The sequence below is a fragment of the Sebastes fasciatus genome, chromosome 2 (genome assembly GCF_043250625.1).
Source record: "Sebastes fasciatus isolate fSebFas1 chromosome 2, fSebFas1.pri, whole genome shotgun sequence".
NCBI classification, from domain to species: Eukaryota; Metazoa; Chordata; class Actinopteri; order Perciformes; family Sebastidae; genus Sebastes; species Sebastes fasciatus.
In genome coordinates, this window is record NC_133796.1 from 35,669,864 (window position 1) to 35,689,240 (window position 19,377).

The following is a 19,377-nucleotide window of genomic DNA, read 5'->3' on the forward strand; positions in this document are numbered from 1 at the left end:
GTGCAGACACTGCTCTCTCCTGATGTTCCGAACACATTAACTCCCAACTATTTAATTGTTACCAATTCAATTCAAGGATGGCTTCGTGGATGCTCAATCAAGATCTAAACATTAGTGAATGTTTCTGTTTTTTTTTCAAAATTTCTTTATTTTTCCTGCAGGAAGTTTTGTTGAATTTGTAACTAACATAGTGGAAGGATATGAAAGCAGAGGGACACGGAGGATAAATATGTGTTTTCATAACAGCCTCTTTCTTAACCCCCTGAGACTTGACTTAACTGTCTTTCAGGGGCTGTAGCAGGTTCAGTTTTAGAGCTAGAAAGAAAGTACAGATATCATATGAATGTGAATGAAAATGGGTTATATGGGTACCCACAAGTCTCCCCTTTACAGACATGCCCACTTTATGATAACCACATGCAGTTTGGGGCAAAAAACAAGCAGTTTTTTTCATGCAGTATCAATGCGTTATTTTCGCCTATTCTAAAAATAGTATATTTGAATGTTTCTGCATACTGGAGTTCATAAACAGTCTTGGAATTGCATTAATTGTGTATAACTGTAAAGCTGAGAGTCTTGTGGATCCAATGAGCTCAATTGTATTCATGTGTGATGATGTTAGATCCCCATAGTAGCCACTTCATCTTAGTGAGAGCATTCTTGAAACTTGACCTCACTGTATAAAATGACCTGTGGTGACCTCTAAGATAATCACAGCCTCATGGAACTTTACAACAACAAACTACAGACCTAGGGCAATAAGGGGGTTTCTGAGCAGTTTCCAGAGCAGAAGTGGTCCCATCCAATCGCCGAAAAACGCATTTCTTGCAGAAATCTCAAAATGTCAAAAGTTTTTGATACCAAATCACAGCATGGCTTTTTCTATGGTGTTCCTCGAGGTCTTGGTGTCTTAATGTGGTATTTTGGAGGGATTATTGATCATTTTTATAAATTCTCAAGTGGTAAAAAATGGCGAAATTTTGCCCCAAATCTGTGTAACAAATGGTATCAACCCACAAACTTACGAGACATAATAGAACATAATAGACATAATAGAACATGGGGAGGGCCGTCAAAAACTTCTATCATAATGTTCTAAACCCTTATTTTACACTTTAATCTAATTAATTAATGTTTATTTCTGATTTATAACTAGAACAACTTGACACACAGTGCTGAGTTTAATTAATTAATCAATCTTCAGGTTCCCAGCTTTCAGATGATGTACACCACTTCTATGTGACATCTACTGCTGACCTGCTATCTCCCCCTAAAGACCTCCTGTACCTCCCTAAAAAAGACAAAAACAGGTCTATTGGGGGTCTCAGAGGGTTAAATATCTTCTCTAAATACGTAATGACATTGCCATCTATTTTATTCATCCATCAATATGAAGAAAGGTCCAGTATATCACTGCAGCGGTCCAAGGTGGATTAACCACCTGAGCCAAAATATTAAATGTGAAATATGCCCCTCAGCATCAGATAAAACATTTTTCTCACTTGGTATCAACTTGCTTGTTGCAGTGAAGCAACATAACGCTTATACTGAGGGGGAGATATGTTGTGTATTAATATATTTAAAGAATTCTGCATGACATATTTGGTGTCCTGGGATCTCAATACAATTTAAAAATAAAGCTTTCTGAGTCTGAACAAGGCCTGGATGCACAATACCTATTTATAATGAAGGATCTGCTGAAGAGGATAACCATGTGGTGTCTAAGGCCATTTTAGCAATTTAGCTGTTCAATAAATTATGCTATTCATTAAATTTTGTTTGTTTACCACCTTCGCTTGTCTATTGGACACAGATGTGAGGCCGTTTACACCCTCAGGGTTTAAATGCTATAATGTAATATATAATATAATGCTACAGATTGTTTTGTATTGTATTGTATTGATGTGTTTGAGTGGTTTGAGTACTGCATTTTAATGGTTTTCTTGACGACTGTGCAATAAATCCTTCACTTATATTTCTTCTATGTTTTTATCTTATTGATGTCTTGATTGCTTTGGCATCGATTTATGTTTACGTCTTCCGTTAGGCTGTATATTTCTTGGGCTTTTTGTAGCATTTGGATCTCGGGAACTATAAATGTGTTGAACTGCATTTCCCATATGTACTTGCAGGAGATAGCACCTGTGTGCTTTGCTCGGTCCTCTTATAAGGTGTTGGATTTATTTGTGTCTGCACACAGAAAGTGTGGCTTTATTATAAAAAGTCTGAATCTCAAATGTGAGTCATTTATGTAGAACTTTATTTTCTTCTTAACTGTTTGCATCCCGTTTTCAGAAATGAAACGTTAACATGTTAACGCAAATTTGTATTACTACTACTAATTTCTTTAACACATTAACTCAACTTGCAATTTTTAGGTTGAAGCGGGCTCAGTTGTAAAGCTAGAGTGAATCATATGAAACTATAAAACCTGAGGAATCCATCGGTACTAACCATGTCATGATAGTTTGTTGAAAATGAGGCTCAGTAAAGCTCAGAATTTACACTAAATTTTGGCGAGAAAAAACTGGCATAGCCATTGACCCCTTGACCTCGGACCTCAAGATATGTGAATGAAAATGGGTTCTATGGAGTACCCACGAGTCTCCCCTTTACAGACATGCCCACTTTATTTACTGACTTAACACTTTATTGCTGAGGGTTTCTGGACGATATTTGTATTTTGTTGTTAATTGATTTTCAATCATAAATGTATACATACATTTGCATAAAGCAGTATATTTCCCACTCCCATGTTGATAAGAGTATTAAAGACTTGAGAAATCTCCATTTAAGGTACATTTTTAACAGATAAAAAAATATGTGATTAAATTGCCTAAATATTTAAATGATTGACAGCTTTAGATAATACATTATTCAATTAACATCATCAAATTATTCCATATAAACTACAAGTCTGGCTTTCATCAGTTCAACTCTACAGACTTTCATTATGAATCTACTTTTTCCAAATGTCTTTTATGTCACATTGCAAATGGTTTTCTCTGCTTGTTACATTATTGCACCCACAGTACGTCTTATAAGTGATGCATATACGAATAGAAGTGATAAATATTTGAAACTAGACTGTTAACGCTGCTGATAACTGCTCCCTCAGAGGGTTAAAGTTATTATAAAGACAAAGGAAGTCTTTTCTCCTCATTAGATAGTCACTGTCCCTTATGCTTGTGCGGCTGGTACTGTACCTTCGTTATTATCGTTATCAGATATACTACACCTGTCCTGGGGGAGCTATGTGTGCATATGCCAAAGTGACTCGAGCACACAGAACCGGTTCTCAAATGAGGGCACATTAAGATCAGTCAACACTCGAGGGGACCGGGGACTGAGAGTAATTTTACTTCAATATGATTCCTCTGTAATGAATTCAACAATGGATGCTCAGAAATTGAGGAAATTAAAAAAAAATGAGAGCCTTGATGATTTCTACGACTTTGAAACAGAGTCACCAATTTAGGGCATGAGGAAGCAATCTCTGTAGATCAAATGACACCCTTATTCAGAAGAGAGACTAAAAGAGTTACTTACTCGTAAAATAACCATGCATAACATTAAATAAGAATCAATAATGTGTTCCTACACAGCTGATGGTTGCTTATGCTGGGTACACACTAGAAGAGAATCAAGCCCATTTGGGACCTGATTCCTCCCTCCCGACAATCCTCAGCAAAGCCTCGATCTATTGATGGTTCTAAAGATTATCTTTCCAGATATTCCTGTGGTGTTAGGTATGTTAAGCGCGTTTTCTACATCCCCCGATTCGCCCGGAAGTCAATCCTGGCTGCACCGATTTCAAATCGTAAATATTAAACATGTTCAATATTTATGATCAGATATCCTGTTGTGTGTGGGGAACCCCGAGGACAGACGATGACCCAGTCACGTGGGGAAGAACGATAGCTAATTGAACACTAAGCAGCCGCGGCCAATGCATGAGCTAATGCGAAACACGAAGCATAAAGTAGTAGTAAGATAAAGCTCAGAAATGGAGGACCATCTTGTTAACTTGTGGCAAAAACACAAGTGTTTATTTAACGTGTCTCCATGACATCATCCATACATCCTTTGTGATTTTTCAGTGCAACGTAGCGCAAAAGCTAACATCGCTAATTCTTCCTGCCCATCATCGTTTGTTTACACTAAAGTCACGTTTATTCGCAAGATATTTCGCGAGATTCAGAAGAGTCGGGACTCTTGTTGTTCATGAATGAATCTGTTAGTGTGTGGTGTGATGTTTTGGCCAAATCGTTGCTCTTCACACACTATAGGAACAAAACTGTTAAATTGAACATAACATGTCGTCTCTCACATTTTAAAAATCTGAAAAATCTTTTAGTGTGGGCCAGCCTTTAGGATGTGCACATGTGCAACGCATGATTTATGGGGCAGTTTTATCACCTGGCGTTAGGGAAATAAGCAGAAGCATATTAGCTGTGCGTGAGCTGGTCCCTCCACTCTGACTTTGCCCTGGGACTTGATGACTGCTGTCACCACGTCTGACAAACCGGGCGCCGCTGCAACAAATCAGTCTCCTCCCAATCCCAGTCGATATAATGAGACCAGACCTGCAGGCAGCTGGAGGTCTGTGTGTGAGCACATGAGTGTTTATGTGTGTGTGTGTGGGTTCCTGATTGCGCAGAGGGATGGGGGAGGAGAGAATTCTCAAGAGATTACAGATTTATTGATTACCCTTTGCAGCGTCTCTCCCCCTCGCCCTCTTCTCCCCCCCCTCTCTTCTCAGGGTCTTCTCCATTCTCCTCCAGTTTATTTATAGAGGGTCGAAGAGGGCAGTGTTTTCGGCTCTGCAATGTGTTGCAGGCTTCTAGTGACCCATCTTCTCTTAGAACATCATTCCAGAGGCTTATCGAGGGCACCGACATTGGCGTCAGTGTAATGGAAGGAGAACATGAAGGCAATAAGCTTTTGTATCAAGCAGGCACCCTCCTCCTCTTCTTCCTCCTCCACCACCTCCTCCTCCTCTTTTAGTCTTTATAAATGCGCCATGATGTCTCATGCAGCTGCACTTTGAACAACGTTAAAATGTAAATGCAGGATGCACCCTGTCTTCACAAGTTCCGATGGGCATGAAAAAACAGCTGAATGTAGTCGATGCAGATGACTGTGCTGCGCTTGTACTTGCACTGTTTGATAATGACTTTGTTTAGAATATGACTGAAAGGGAATGCAAGGGGTGGGCACGGACGCAGGGACAGGTATTAGTTGAGACTCGGCACTTTGTATGAAGTTACAGTCTTTTTGCACCAGGATGTGTTAGCTCTGGTGGCCTCCCAACCTCACAATATAATATTATGGACTTTTGGTCTCAATCAATAGTTTCAAGTCTTCTTTAATACAACATGATGTTCATTTAGTAAATTATGGTCCCATTTAGAGTCAAACAGACCATAAAGCAGGGGATGCTTTAGGGCGTGGCTACCTTGTGATTGACAGGTCGCTACCGAGGTGTTGTCCGGTCTGGGAGTTGTCCGTGTTTTCGTCTTACGCCCTTGACACTTTCACAGTGTGTTTTCAGTTCATGAACATTAATTGAAACAGTTCGGTGGCCTAAAAACATCTTATTCAGTGTTCGGTTGTACCACCATCTCGTATCACTTCTGGTTGCAAATAAACAAGATGGCGACGGCCAAAATACTGAACTAAAGGCTTCAAAACGGTAGTCCACAAACCAATAGGTGACGTCACGGTGACTACGTTCACTTCTTATACAGTCTATGTTTGATTTGGAAAACCTGTTGGAAAATCTTCCCATATCCAACTTTTATAAAGCTAGGAGAGGATGTCCATTACAGGAGTCTGCTCTTTGGCTATTACTGACTAATGATCTAATTCAGGGCAATGAATGGATATCATGAGATTGTTGAGCCTTATACCTGTCGAGGGAGACGCCATGCCTCCAGCCAAATACTCTGCAGGTTTAGAGTAGGGCTGTCAATCACTAAAAATATTTAATCCCGATTAATCGCATGATTGTCCATAGTTAATCGCGATTAATTGCAAATTAATCACACATATTTTATCTGTTCAAAATGTACCTTAAAGGGAGATTTGTCAAGTATATAATACTCTTATCAACTTGGGAGTGTGCAACTATTCTTGCTTTATGCAAATATATGTATATATTTATTATTGGAAATCTGCATTTAGCATAAAAAATATGCTCAAATCATAACATGGCAAACTCAAGCCAAACAGGCAACAACAGCTGTCAGTGTGTCAGTGTACTGACTTGATTATGACTTGCCCCAACTTCATGTGATTATCATAAAGTGGGCATGTCTATAAAGGGGAGACTCGTGGGTACCCAGAGAACCCATTTTTGTTCACATATCTTGAGGTCAGAGGTCAACGGACCCCTTTAAAAATGGCCTTACCAGTTTTTTCCTCACCAAAATTTAGCGTAAGTTTGGATGATGCCAGTTTCTTCACTCTATCTTTAAAACTGAGCCCACTACAGCCTAAAAATTGCAAGTTGCATTAATGCGTTAAAGAAATTAGTGGCGTTAAAACAAATTTGCATTAACGCATTATTATTGCGTTACCTTTGACAGCTCTAGTTTAGAGATAGACTATTCTCCATCTTGGCAACAAATGCCAGATTTAGACAATGCCTCCAGCCCAAATAAGTATTTTAATATGTCCCAGACTACAAAGTGGGAGTGGGAAGATGACGGCAGGAAGCTTTACAACACAGCGAGGCTACACAGCAATATTTCTGGGCTTTCGCTTGTGCGAGAGCTGCTACAGTTTGATTTTATCATAGAACATCAAAACACCCGAGGGGAAGTATATATCTTTTATCACACTGCACCCTCCTAATACATCAGAAGATATTAAATATCTGAGTACAGATGTATTTTTGCAATTCTGTGTAGAGCACAGATAGATAATTCAGTGAAGATGCTGTGCGCCCCAGAAGAGTGGCCAAGGTTAAAAATGTTTGGACTTAGAAACCAGAAAATGGCGCCGTGACTTCACAGTTAGATGCAGATATATTCCCCTCTATCCATGACTAATGTGTTAGTATGGATTCTGGATAGGCAACGGGCATCTGCAGTGTTCTTAAATTTACTGAGCTTCCCTCCCGTGTGTATTCAGTAATGGGTATCTTAACAGAGTTTGAGAGTTGAGATTTCATTTGGATGATAAACACAATGTAATCCCCTAATACACATTCACACAGCACCTTGGGAATAAACTACCAGCAGCACAGTTTGACCCGCCAGGTTAAATACCTTTTGATTTACATACTGGGAGAAATTGAAGTGGAACAAGACCAGCTGGATTTTTTTAACACACAAGTCAGAGGCCCAGTTATAGTCCTTGTAAATTCTGATGTAATTGAAGTTTTTACCGTTGTCGCACTCTTCCTCGGTTTATAGAGACACATGTAAGTGCCTGAAATGGAAGTATAAAAATGTGCAAAATGGAAAGAGAAAAGTGGGAGCTGGGAAGGAGGCGTGAGCGATTAGAGTGACTTTAAATCTGATTTCTACGACTCAAGATCACAAGATCGTTTTGCTGCACAAGTTACCAATTCTACTCACTGTCACGTCCTGCTCCTCTTATCCAACATCCTTTAACTCCCTGATTCTGCTGACCAGACACAGACTGTCCGACTCCTTCCTCCTCTGAGTGCAGAACAACTGATTTCCAGGCTGAGCAGATGCTGTCAGGCTTTTATGGTGAAAAGTAGGTCAGCGTGCGAGTGCCAAGCGTGCCCTTTTCTCCAGGTATGGAGTGGCTAATAGTGTACGAGCAGTGAGAGCTGAAGTACTGAACACTGAAGTAACACTGTCTGTGAGCTTGCCAGGCTTCATGAGATGCTGAAGTCTCAGTCAGGAGGGTGCTGAGATGCCAGAGGCATGCTTTAGCATTTACAAACACTCTAATGCTACACTGGTGTGTGTGTGTATACGTGTTTGTTTGTGTGTGTATATGATGGAAGGAAGCCAGATTCAGAAAAAAATAGCTGCAAAATATATCCAGAATCCAGTAGTGAACTAGTAGTGTACTTGGGTACAGTTTTGAGGTAGTTGTACTTTACTTCAGTATATCTATTTTATGCTATAGTACTTTATATTTTTACTCCATAGTCAAAAGGTAATATTGTACTTTTTACTCCACTACATTTGTCTGACAGTTGTTCTTACTAGTTATTTTTCAGATTAATATTTTACATAAAAAACACAAGATAAGCTTATAAAATACATAAAACTGCCTCGCAGTTGTATGCCCCCTCCGACCAGTCAAGTTGCAATTTACATCCATGTCTGTCCAAAATGTCATCACTTCATCATTTTATCCTGTTAGACAATTGTGTAAAATTGTCTTAATTAGCCTATGAATTCTTGAGTTATGGCCATAAATGTATTTTGTGAGGTCACAGTGACCTTTGACCACCAAATTCTAATCAGTTCATCCTTGCGTCCAAGTGAAATATCAAATCCACAAGAATGGTTTGGTCGGTCGGACAGACTGACGTATGGACAACCCGAAAACATAATGCCTCCGTCGTGTAGGGCTGTGCCGAATATCATTTTTTGGGCTTTCGAAGCAGCAGGCTGACATGTTCTTCTGTCTGTCTGTCTCTATTTCCATCATTTCAGTCCCCAGGACAGTGCTGCTGCCACACCACTTTACACACAAAAACAGCGACATCCATCTGAGAATAACTGATAATAATTCATGTTGAATATGAATAATGAATAATGTTGTGGGATTTCATGGGCTATTTGGGAATTTAGGCATTTTTATTACATATATATTATATTTAAAAAAAAAACTGTAGAAATACTGACTTGGAGGATGGTTACCATGGCAACGGTCAAAGCTTCGAAGCATTTGGGTCAGCCCTACCGGCGCGGAGGCATAAAAAAATAAACGTGTCTCAGAAATTAGTTTTTTCTTCTTCCCTCTCCCATTAACCTCATAACCCCTCAGATTAATCTTGTGAACCTTTGGGGGGGGGCCGACCCCTATACGCTAGGAACTACAGTAAAATGCTGCTCACATTAATGTCACAAGGCAGTACTTTGATACTTTAAGTACATTTTGCTGATAATGCTCCTGTACTTTTACTTGAGTAGGATTTTAGCGGTCCAGTGCGTAGGATCTGGCGACATCTAGCGGTGAAGTTGCAGGGTGCAACCTCTCCTCCGTGTGCCAAGCGTGTAGGAGAACTACGGTGGCTGACGCAAAAACGTGAATGGCTGTTGTAAGAGTGGCAGGTTATTTGGAGAAAAGCAGAGCTAGTGCATGGAGTGTGTGTATGTGGGAAAAGAGTGGTGAAGCAAGAGAGAGAGAGAGAGAGAGAGAGCGGTGGCGAATGTGTGCAGTGGAGCAGAAGACAGATGTAGTTTAGCTTTGAGAAAATCAATTGAATGTACAGTTGAAGTTGCAGTTCAGAAATAAATGTTGCAGCTCCTCAAGACCAACAGAGGATTCCCGTGTCTTGGAGTGACAGGGGTTAACTCCGGAGCTAGTAACGTTATCGACTCCGGCCCAAGCAGGAAAAGTTCATCTGTTCTGGGCTACTGTAGAAACATGGCAGCCGGCTCTGTTAATAGGACCCGCTCCCTATGTAGATATAAACGTCTCATTCTAAGGTAACAAAAACACAATTACAATTTTCAGGTGATTATACACTAAATAAAACACACACATTAATATTATATTCCATTTCTGCCAATAGATCCAGCTAATTGTTACACACTGGTCCTTTAAATGCTTTTCCATGAATGTTTTCATACTTGTATTTAAGTAACAGATCTGAATACTTCTTCCACCAAGATGAAGTGCAAGTGAATATTAATATGAATGGATTAGTTGGCTCCACTTGGCTGCCCCAAAAACTCCTCAGGTGTTTTCCACTCTATTTCTACACAGTAAGTGGGAGGAAAAGAATTCATTCACACTGTGTTAGTGGCTAGAAACCAGTTAATAAAGGACCAAAAGACGCAGGAAATGTTATGTTCTGGTTTACACAATAGCGTGGACTCAAATGCAGACACACACACACACACACACACGTCCTTTAAAGGTGTAACAAAGATAATTTTATTACACTAATATTAAATGAACACTGAACAGGGCTTGGGTTCCTGGAAGTCCAGAACGTGGCAATAATAAAGACAGTACTTAATTCACGGAACGGGGGGCACGGGGAGGGGGTGTCCAGGAATCCTTCCGGAGGAACAGATGAATCCACTATAGCTCCAAGCGGTGGAATGGCGTTGGAGAGTGAACAGGCTGGTAAGTCACAAAGGCAGGGATCCAGGTCGAGGAGGAGCAGAGGGTAGGAGTGAGCAGGCAGGTTGGAACCAGGAAACAGCTGCAGCTGGTAGGTGAGCAGACCTGAGCAAAGCACGAAAAACAAGGTAAGTCCAAAAACAAGAGCATGAGCAAAGTCAAGAGTACAATCTAAGAGAGCCTGAATTTGTCTAATACCACTGAGGGTGACGGAACGATCTGGCGATGAGTGGCAGGAAGACCGGGGTAGATATACTGCAGGTGTGTGTGATGATTGGTTGATCGGTTGATTGCTGTCAGCTGCTCCAGCAGTGCCTGCCCAAGAGGAGGAGGGAGAGGAGGAAGGTCACACCTCCCAACACACTGACAGACTAGACAAACCAGGGAAAAACACACAGGAGACAAAAGGGCAGGGAAACAGAGGAAACACAAGGAAAAACTAGGCTGCCAAGATGATATCATGACAGGAAATGCTCTTAAAGATAAAAAGGTTTCTTACTCTCCATGAGTCAAATGAGTCTGAGTTTCTATTGACGGCCATGACAAGCTGCACAAAGACTGAGTGATATATTCATAATGGTAGGTTGTCATGGCGGCTCTGTGGTTAACTTTGTTGCGTCACAGCAAGACGGACTAGTGTTCGATTTCCCGCCTCCTCCTTTGTGTGAAGGAAATAGACCAGCGCGCTTTTCTTAAGTGTGGTTATTGTTCAGGTGTCAGATTGAGTAGCCCTGTTTCAATTAATCAGCCCTTTCTGACTTTCCCTCAGTACTTGTTGATACAGATGCAGCATCTCATTTGGTTTTTGCTCTAAGCTGCAACACCACAGCACTTGGAAATATTTTTACCAATTTAAATCTCTATTTCTTCAATTTCCATCAACAAAGAAATCCAAGACTCAGCTGGACAATTTAAAATACTGCTTGTTGATTGAAACCTAAAATGTTGCACCACCATGTTTCTACAGTAGTCCAGAACGGACAAACCAAACTCTGTTAACTTTTTCTGCTCGGGCCAGAGTCGATAACGTTACTCGCTCCCGTCACCGCCGCTCTCTCTCTCTTGCTACAACACTCACTTCCCACGTACACACACACTATAAGCACTCTATTCTAGGTTTTTATGTAGAAACGTAACGTTTTAGAAACATTTATCTCCTTCCAACCTCTCCGGGTAACAAGTATCAGTATTACACGTACCCCAAGCACAACGTTTAATCATGACTAACTCACAATCCACAAAACCAGCCTGAAAATGAAGAAAATCTGAAATGATTGCATGAGAGTCTACAGAGCAGAGTCGTATAGTTGTCAGACCACGATTGGCCAGTCTGCGTTTGAGGGGGTGGGACTTAGCGAAGGGGCAATTACATCTTGTTTCAAATGTTGCTAAACTCTGATTGGTGCATGGAAGGACATGACATCACACAAAAACTAGACCCCACCCAACTTCAAACCAGTGAGAAAAGCAACAACAAAAACAGAAAATGCAACAGTGAAATGACCAAAATTGCCCAAACCGTGGCAAAAAAAGCCTTCATGTAGGATCTAATCACTTCTAGTAAGATGCTGATGGAGAAAATTGTTTTTTTGGGTCCTTTAAGGTTCAAACAACTGTCAAACAAATACACAATCACCAAATGTTTAGCTAGATGGAAGTAACAAAAAGCTACGAAGACCTATGAAGTGAGGCAGTGAGGTTTGTTTACTCTGTGATCTATATTTTCCTTTTTGAAGTCTTGATCTTTCGAACAGTTGTTTGACAGTTGTGGAAGAGCTGTGGGCAAATATTCACCCTAGATACTTGTTTAATAAATTATTAATGCATAGAAAAACCAGCGATACTTAATGCCTTTTATTTTGCTAATAGAAACTGAACAGGCTTTTGTTCTTGTACTGCACCATGTAGAACTTTTGGCCCCGTCAGCTCCGTTGTTATCTTTGCTGAAATTCCATTACATGCACGACGGGGAACTACTCTACTAACGTCTAAAAAAAATGCACTTCATAAATGCAGCAGGGACTGGAAAACATCATTTCACAGTGTCCCTCTGAAAAATGAATCAGGAAGAAATTGATTTTTACAGAGAATTTGCTGTAACTGTAACAGATTATGAAGTCTTTCATCCAACGGTTTTATTGTTTTGGAGTTTTTCTACATGCTTGTAAATCATGATGTTGATTTGTCATTCAATAATTAATTTACAGCGACTTTACTGAACTCTTTATCATATCTTATGTTACATAATACTTTCAGTTTTAAACCCACTTAACAGGGATTTTATTGAATCACTATATTACTGCAGAGGCTGTTTGATTGTATAACACTGTATCTTCCTGGCTTTTATTACATTTCATCACACCAACTCTGCAAATAAAAGAAGAGGGAGATGAGATTTGTTTGTTGGATGAAGCATTCAGAGGCGGAAAGGGATTAGTCAAACTTGCATACTGTCAGTGGAATATTTAGATATTCAGCACGCACCCACATCAGGTAAACCCACAGTGACAGTACAGCACTTAGGAGTCCTGGCTTTAACAGGACAGCGCCAGTTACCACCCTAAAAACATGGTGCTTCTGAAAACGTGTGCATTTATCTCATGGTGGATTAAACATAGATGTAACCTGCCAACTAACTCCTTCACATAATGTCATAGTTCAGTGTTACTGGCAACAGAAATAAGGACCTGAATGCCGACAAACTGGCAGCGTAGGAAAGGTTTTGGAGCAGTTCTCTGAGACGGCGTGACAAGGTTAGTAGAAGAACTACAAGCTGAAAATCAGTGTACCGGTGCACAGCTGTGGTTAAAGTGTGTTCTGTTGCACCCATAAACACATCCAGCAGTGATGTTATGGTGTGCTGACCACCCCTTGGAGAACACTTCTACATCACTGCAGCAAGGTGAGAATTACACTACAGGTCAGCAAAAGCAACAACTAAATGGGGAAGTGAACTTCCGTTTAGACTTTAAAAAAAAAAAACAATCCTTAAAGGACAAAGACACCTTCCCTCCAAGCATAATTTAAATATGCAACAGAGGACTGTAGGAGCCATGGCCTCGTAGTGTGTGACTAACAGGGAGCAACTGTGGCTCAGGAGGTTAAGCGGGTCGTCCACTCATCAGAAGGTCAGTGGTTCGATCCCCGTCTCCTGCACTCAGTATGTTGAGGTAGGGATGTCATGATACCAGAAATTTAGTAGTTGATACCAATACCAGTGAAATTCCATGATTCTCGATACCAATTCGATATCACTGTAAAAAACAAAAGTGAAACAGTACATCCGATGTACTTCAACATACACTCCTTTATTACTGTTTGCATACTGTTATTTGTTAGGATGTTGTTTGTCTCTATTATCTATTGCTCTGAAAACATCTCCTTCAAACAAATGGATTTATTTATGTTTCACAGCAAAAATGCTATTTTTTACTGATAAAGATAATAGAGCCTGAACGCATCATTATGCAAATGCCACATACAGTTAACGTTAGCTGTTAGCTCCGTGCAGGACTGTGCCGCTTACTGGATGCTAACAGCTAAAGTTAACTAGCTCTCTTCCTGCTGATTTCAACAAAGATTTGTTGTTCACAATGTAGCGTTATCAGGGAAAAAATAGGGTGGGTCCCCCTGGATGCATCGATGCATCGTCCCTGGGACTATGGGACGCAGTTAGTCTCTGATGGTACCTGTATTACTGTAGAAAAACAAATACCATTACATTTTCATAATTTTGGCATTGAATTGGTACCGAAGTATCGGTTCTTGTGACATTCCTATGTCGAAGTGTTCTTGTACAAGATACTGAACCCCAAATTGCTCCCGAAGGCTGGGCCATCAGTGTGTGAGTGCGTGTGAGTGAGCGTTAGTTTACATCCTGATGAGCAAGTGGCACCTTGTATGGCAGCCTCTGCCATCAGTGTATGAATGTGTGTATGAATGGGTGAATGCTGACATTTAGTGTAAAGCACTTTGAGTGATTGTAAGACTAGAAAGGCTCTATATAAATGTCCATTTACCATTTAACACTGCCTATGGGAAAAAATGAATGTGACTTTGGCTTACAGAACCAACTTATCCTCATACAATCCTCATGTACGATATCTTACAAAAAGTTATTTCTAATTCTTCGTGCATTTTCTTACGAATGTCCAGCAACACATGACACACATGTCAATTTCCGCTCCAGTCTTTTCAAAATAAACTTCTGTCTTCACAGGAAACAACTTGGTTAGGTTGAGGCAACAAAACTACTTAGTTAGGTTTAGGAAAAGATTGTGGTTTGAACATTGACTTCTGGTTTCACACACGTACACCGATCTTCTGGGCAAATGTCCAGTGTTTTTTCACCCACACATCCACCCCGACCTCCTCCTTACGCAATGTTTGTTGCTCTTTATACTTGCTGGTTCACAATTACGTGGATTACAAGAATTGATCTTGTGGGATATACAGGAATTACAGTGCATTACTTTTCGTCGGTATAGCTACAAACGTTGTATGAGATCAGCCTGACAGAACCAGGGACACCTGAAATAGCTCCTCCCACCTCCTTTTATAATCCTGCCCCCAATAAAATGAGTGACTTCACGTTGAGAAAATAATAATCATGAAGTATATGACGCTGATAATTAAACCAAGAACAGATGTGCAGGTAGATGGGAAATAGTCAGATGACCAGCAGAGATGGGAAAACTAAACAGGGGCAACTAGTGGACAGGTGAGGAATTGCAGAGACCTGAGGGTGTGAGGAAGACTTTGTCACACTGACACATAAACCTCCTACGGGAGATGTTACAGTATATTTTCTGTGGGCTCTAATCTTTGCTGCCATGAATTGCAAAATTCTGGCAAAGCAATTTTATGTCAAAGAAGATCAATGAGAGATTTGTGGGATGAGATTTGTGTGTCCCTAAAATTGCTTGACAAATCTCTTTATATAAGGATGAATACATTTTTTATACCATACAAAAGTGACATGTACTTCAGAGTGACATTGTAGCAGGTTTACGTAAATCTCAATAAAGCCTCAAAGAGTTTTTAAGTGCAGAATTTAGTGTCCTTGGTTGTGTCTGAGGTTTACAAAGCAACTTCAACTTCTTCCTTGATGTTTGCCAAATGTTCAGAAAGATGTCAAACTGGTTCATACTTTCTATGTACATTCATCTCATATTCTGTAAAAGCCTTTTATGCCTTTCACATCAATGATGGGAACATAATAGTGTACCTCCTGCGACAATCTACATCAATAAGACATAAATGCATTTCAGCGCTCCATTATTGACTCTTTGATTTTGGGCTCAGTCATGTGAGACCGTGTTTCTCACATGCTCTAGCATTCCTGCTGCAAACACAGAAGTGGGTTTTTCTTAATTTCACTCCTTTAAAAAAAAAATACTGTCTCAAAATGAACAGATGTGGCGTAAAAATGGGCGTCGCAGTAGCTGTAAATTAATTCACATGAAAAATGGATGGGGGGGCAGTTTTGAATTAGTTAAAATGAATTAATTTGTCTTTGCAAATGGGCCGCTGCTGGTGTGAAACTTGATTGTGTTAATAAGCTACTGCAGATTTAGGAACCAAGTTATGATCTCTGATCAAATATGCAATGTTTTCAATTACCAATTTTATTTTGGTAACATATGTTCAGCCACATTGACTTAAAGGCGTTAGTTTATCATAATTTAATTAGTAGTCCTAATTAGCAATATATTCTGCTGCGTGACATCTATCTAATGTGCTTCTAGCTGCACGGGTGTGAACACGGTTTGTGTTGAAGCGTCTCTCTGCACTTTAGCTCTGACGAAAACTCAGAGAAGAAGATGCTGGAGGGAAGTTTGGTGTTTCTGCTCTCCTTAGCAACAAGGGGTTGGATGTTTAGCATCTTCAAATTCCCAATAGGAAGGCAGCAAACAGCCTAAGGTTTCCTATTTACACAATGGCGCACTAACAAAAACACTAAAAAAACATGCATGATTTATTACTATTATTGACTTTTAAATGTTCTGTTTGGAATAAGAGGTTTACAATGTTGAGCACTCATTAGGCTCCATGTCACATGTAATAAAAGGACTACAGAGAACAGCATTAAAAACACAGCAGTATATGAATGAAAAGAAGCAATATTAACATGGCAATAGATCGCTGCATTAAACTTTAATAAGATCTGATGGAGTTTTGCACAATATTAGAAATGTTAAAGGTGCTACAAATAACTTAGAGTGCTAAAGCTGTTACATTTTAATGTGCAGGGGAAGTATTATCAAAGTTAAAATCGTATTTTCAAAACTGTTTCTTTTTGCTAGAGCATTTAATGCTGGGGTAGGCTTTGGATACAGCCCTCATCCTTCAGCTCTCCTCTCTCTGTCCTAAGCTGCTCCCACCAAACAAGTATGGGCATATCCTTCATACAGTAACCTGTACGAGTCTTTCATTTCAAACATCATCCCGATTGTGATCCCGATGCCGTTATATCAAGCCACCAGGAAGAGCGCCAGGCTTTGAAGCAAATTTTCGTAGTGGCCAAACGGTGGAATCACAACTTCCGTGTCCGTCACGTGATGCCATTTGGCCCAAAAACACTTTTTCCCATAGACTTACATTGGGAATGAAATGTCTGTAACTCAGCAGATCATTTTATTTTTAGGTAAATCAACTCCCCAGTATGAACACTTGAATAGCCCTTATTTAAATTATTAGATCCTAAGCGTTATAAAATACACTAATAGCCGAATCCAGAGTGAGTTTCCTTCCTCTGTTCATGTGAATGAAACCCCCGACTGCGGCGCTACTGTGCCTGCTCTGTGACCCCAATGGATGTGGAAGATCGCCGGATGATCCGGGTACTTTATCACTCGGCAGTCAAGCAATTTTGGCTTCATGCGCCACTGAGCAACTCTCATAGGAATGAACAGGAGCCTGCCTCTAACACTGTACCAGTTCTCTATATACATGCATGCGTTACCTACCGTCCTGTTTTCTTTGCTAACTCGTGGGCCTGTAAAGCCCTTTGAGATGACATACTGTGATTCGAGGCTCTGGCGAGCTACAATTTTGGCGAAGCGTTTCAGAGATGGAGAGAAAATGTTGCCAATAGTTTAGCCTTTTGCTAACCATAATGCAGAAGGCTAAACTTTTAGATTGATTAAGAGAAAAGGTTGCTTATAGATTAGTCGGCTGTGGCTAGCTCACGGCTCACGGCTCAAGTTAGCCGAAGTTTATACTATGAGCAACATTTTCTCTCCATCTTTGAAACATTTCACTAATACTGTCAGACTCTCTTTTTGATGGGTCTGTCTTCATTTTTTGGGTTGCTTTGCAGTGTAGACAGTTATTATTGGAATAGCAGCTTTTCCTGCAGGATGTTCTACCGGTGAATCAGACTTTCACCATCTGAAGGGACGTGCTTGTGCATCTGCATTTGCAGAACAGCCATAGGAACATCCTCTCTCTGAAATGACTTGTGATTGTGCAAAGTTTCCTGCCACGGGCTAGATTTTCTGAAGCCTGAAGACAGAACCAAGAGGTGCAGAAGTCTAGTTTTCTCTCAGACGACTTGAATTATAATATGCTGAAAGGTTATTATGGAATTTTTGCCACAATTTTTTCCACAATGACCGCAAAAATATACTGTCTACCCCAGATTTAAGGTCTGTGAAGCAGCTCTCACAGAGCAACATTTTAACTTCTCTATGGGGGTGACCATGACAATCAAGGATGGCAGTTGCCTTGCTGAGCAAAATGGCTTTCAAAGATTTCAGCCAGCTAAGCTCAGCTCTACTGATGTTGCCTTCAAAAATACCTTCAAAAATCTCTCCAATCTGTTTTTATAGAACATAGTCAAGTTAAAAAACCAGGACACCAGACAGAAACTTTTAACCACAAAGATTTTTTGCAGATTTACTGTATTCATCATCAGTTTCAAAAGTCAATAAAAAGGCACCCTGACGTTTGTAGCTGTCCACGAGCTTTATTGATCATGGTACTATATGTGTGGAGGCCGGTGGCGAATCATGGTCTTGATTTTCGAGACGTATAATGAGACCATGTCCATCCTCTGCCTCCAACAGTAGTCGAAGAATGGCCGCCGTTTTCCTGCTGACTACGACAGTCATTTGTATATAAAACGTGGCGTATAAAACAGACAGAGAGAGAGTACAGCCCTCAGGAGAGCTGGTGGATAAAAAGAGCATCTTTAAGGATGCACAGTTTACTCTCACACGCCATCCAGCCAGTTAAGTTCATATTTCACTTGAGATTAGTTCAAAGCTTTGCAGCTAACAAATGTGGTTAGACTGTGCTAAAGGCTGATAAAAGAAAAAAAATCAATAAGCAGAGCCGTGCATGCATCTTCAGACATCCACCTTACACTTCACACTTCATTTACTGGACTCTATCAGGGGGATGTTCCTGTACAGCTCATGGAATCACTACGCCCTTAATGACGACACAATGGGATCTAATCGCCAAAGACACCTCATTTTTTTCCAACTTTTCTATGTCAATAAATTTGTTTTATTTCTCTTTAAGCATATCTTTCAATTAAGTCCCTCCTGTTTGTCTGAGCACTTAATAGCATCCTGGTTACTCTGGATAATCTACAGACCTTTTCAACTGAAATGTGCAACACGTTCTCATCCTAACTCGTCACATACCGCCCCTTGGCATTTCTTTTTTCAGGCTCAAAACCGCTATAGTTACCTTTGGCGTCACTTTATCTTTAGGCAACAAAACCATTACAGTTAGGTTTAGGAAAGAAGTACATGGTTGAGCTAAAACTACTACGTTTCTGCAGTGAAAATGATACTGAACGTTGTGAACACGGGACACGAACAGCGGTCTCCTGGATGAGCGGTCTCCTGGATGAAAGCCTTGTGTTTGTTGGACCCATCCACCATCCCTCCCCACAGGGAGAGAGGGCACGCAGAGTTCTAAGTCCTCGGACTTATAACATAGTACGGAGCCGCGAGCCGCCTTCACCCCCAGGTCTTCCCTGGCCAAACTAGAGCCAGTCGCTGCGTAGTGTGCGCACCATCGCGGAGGAAATGCACCCGGCGAGGGCCAGCCAGCCCACCCGTTGAGAAGTGC

The 19,377-nt window shown here is 40.5% G+C and overlaps 2 protein-coding genes and 1 long non-coding RNA gene across 9 annotated transcripts in view; 2 read left to right on the plus strand and 1 right to left on the minus strand.

Annotated features, from left to right (window-relative positions):
• Positions 1 to 19,377, plus strand: part of LOC141759697 (casein kinase I) — a 407,488-nt gene that overhangs the window by 324,874 nt on the left and 63,237 nt on the right. The gene's annotated exons all lie outside the window — the stretch shown is intronic.
• Positions 1 to 19,377, plus strand: part of tspan4a (tetraspanin 4a) — a 192,069-nt gene that overhangs the window by 83,188 nt on the left and 89,504 nt on the right. The gene's annotated exons all lie outside the window — the stretch shown is intronic.
• LOC141762126 (uncharacterized) lies at positions 10,075 to 10,758 on the minus strand. The gene is made up of 2 exons (XR_012592732.1): positions 10,489 to 10,758; positions 10,075 to 10,395 (listed from the first exon to the last, which is right to left on the minus strand). It is a non-coding gene; the product is annotated as an uncharacterized LOC141762126 (long non-coding RNA).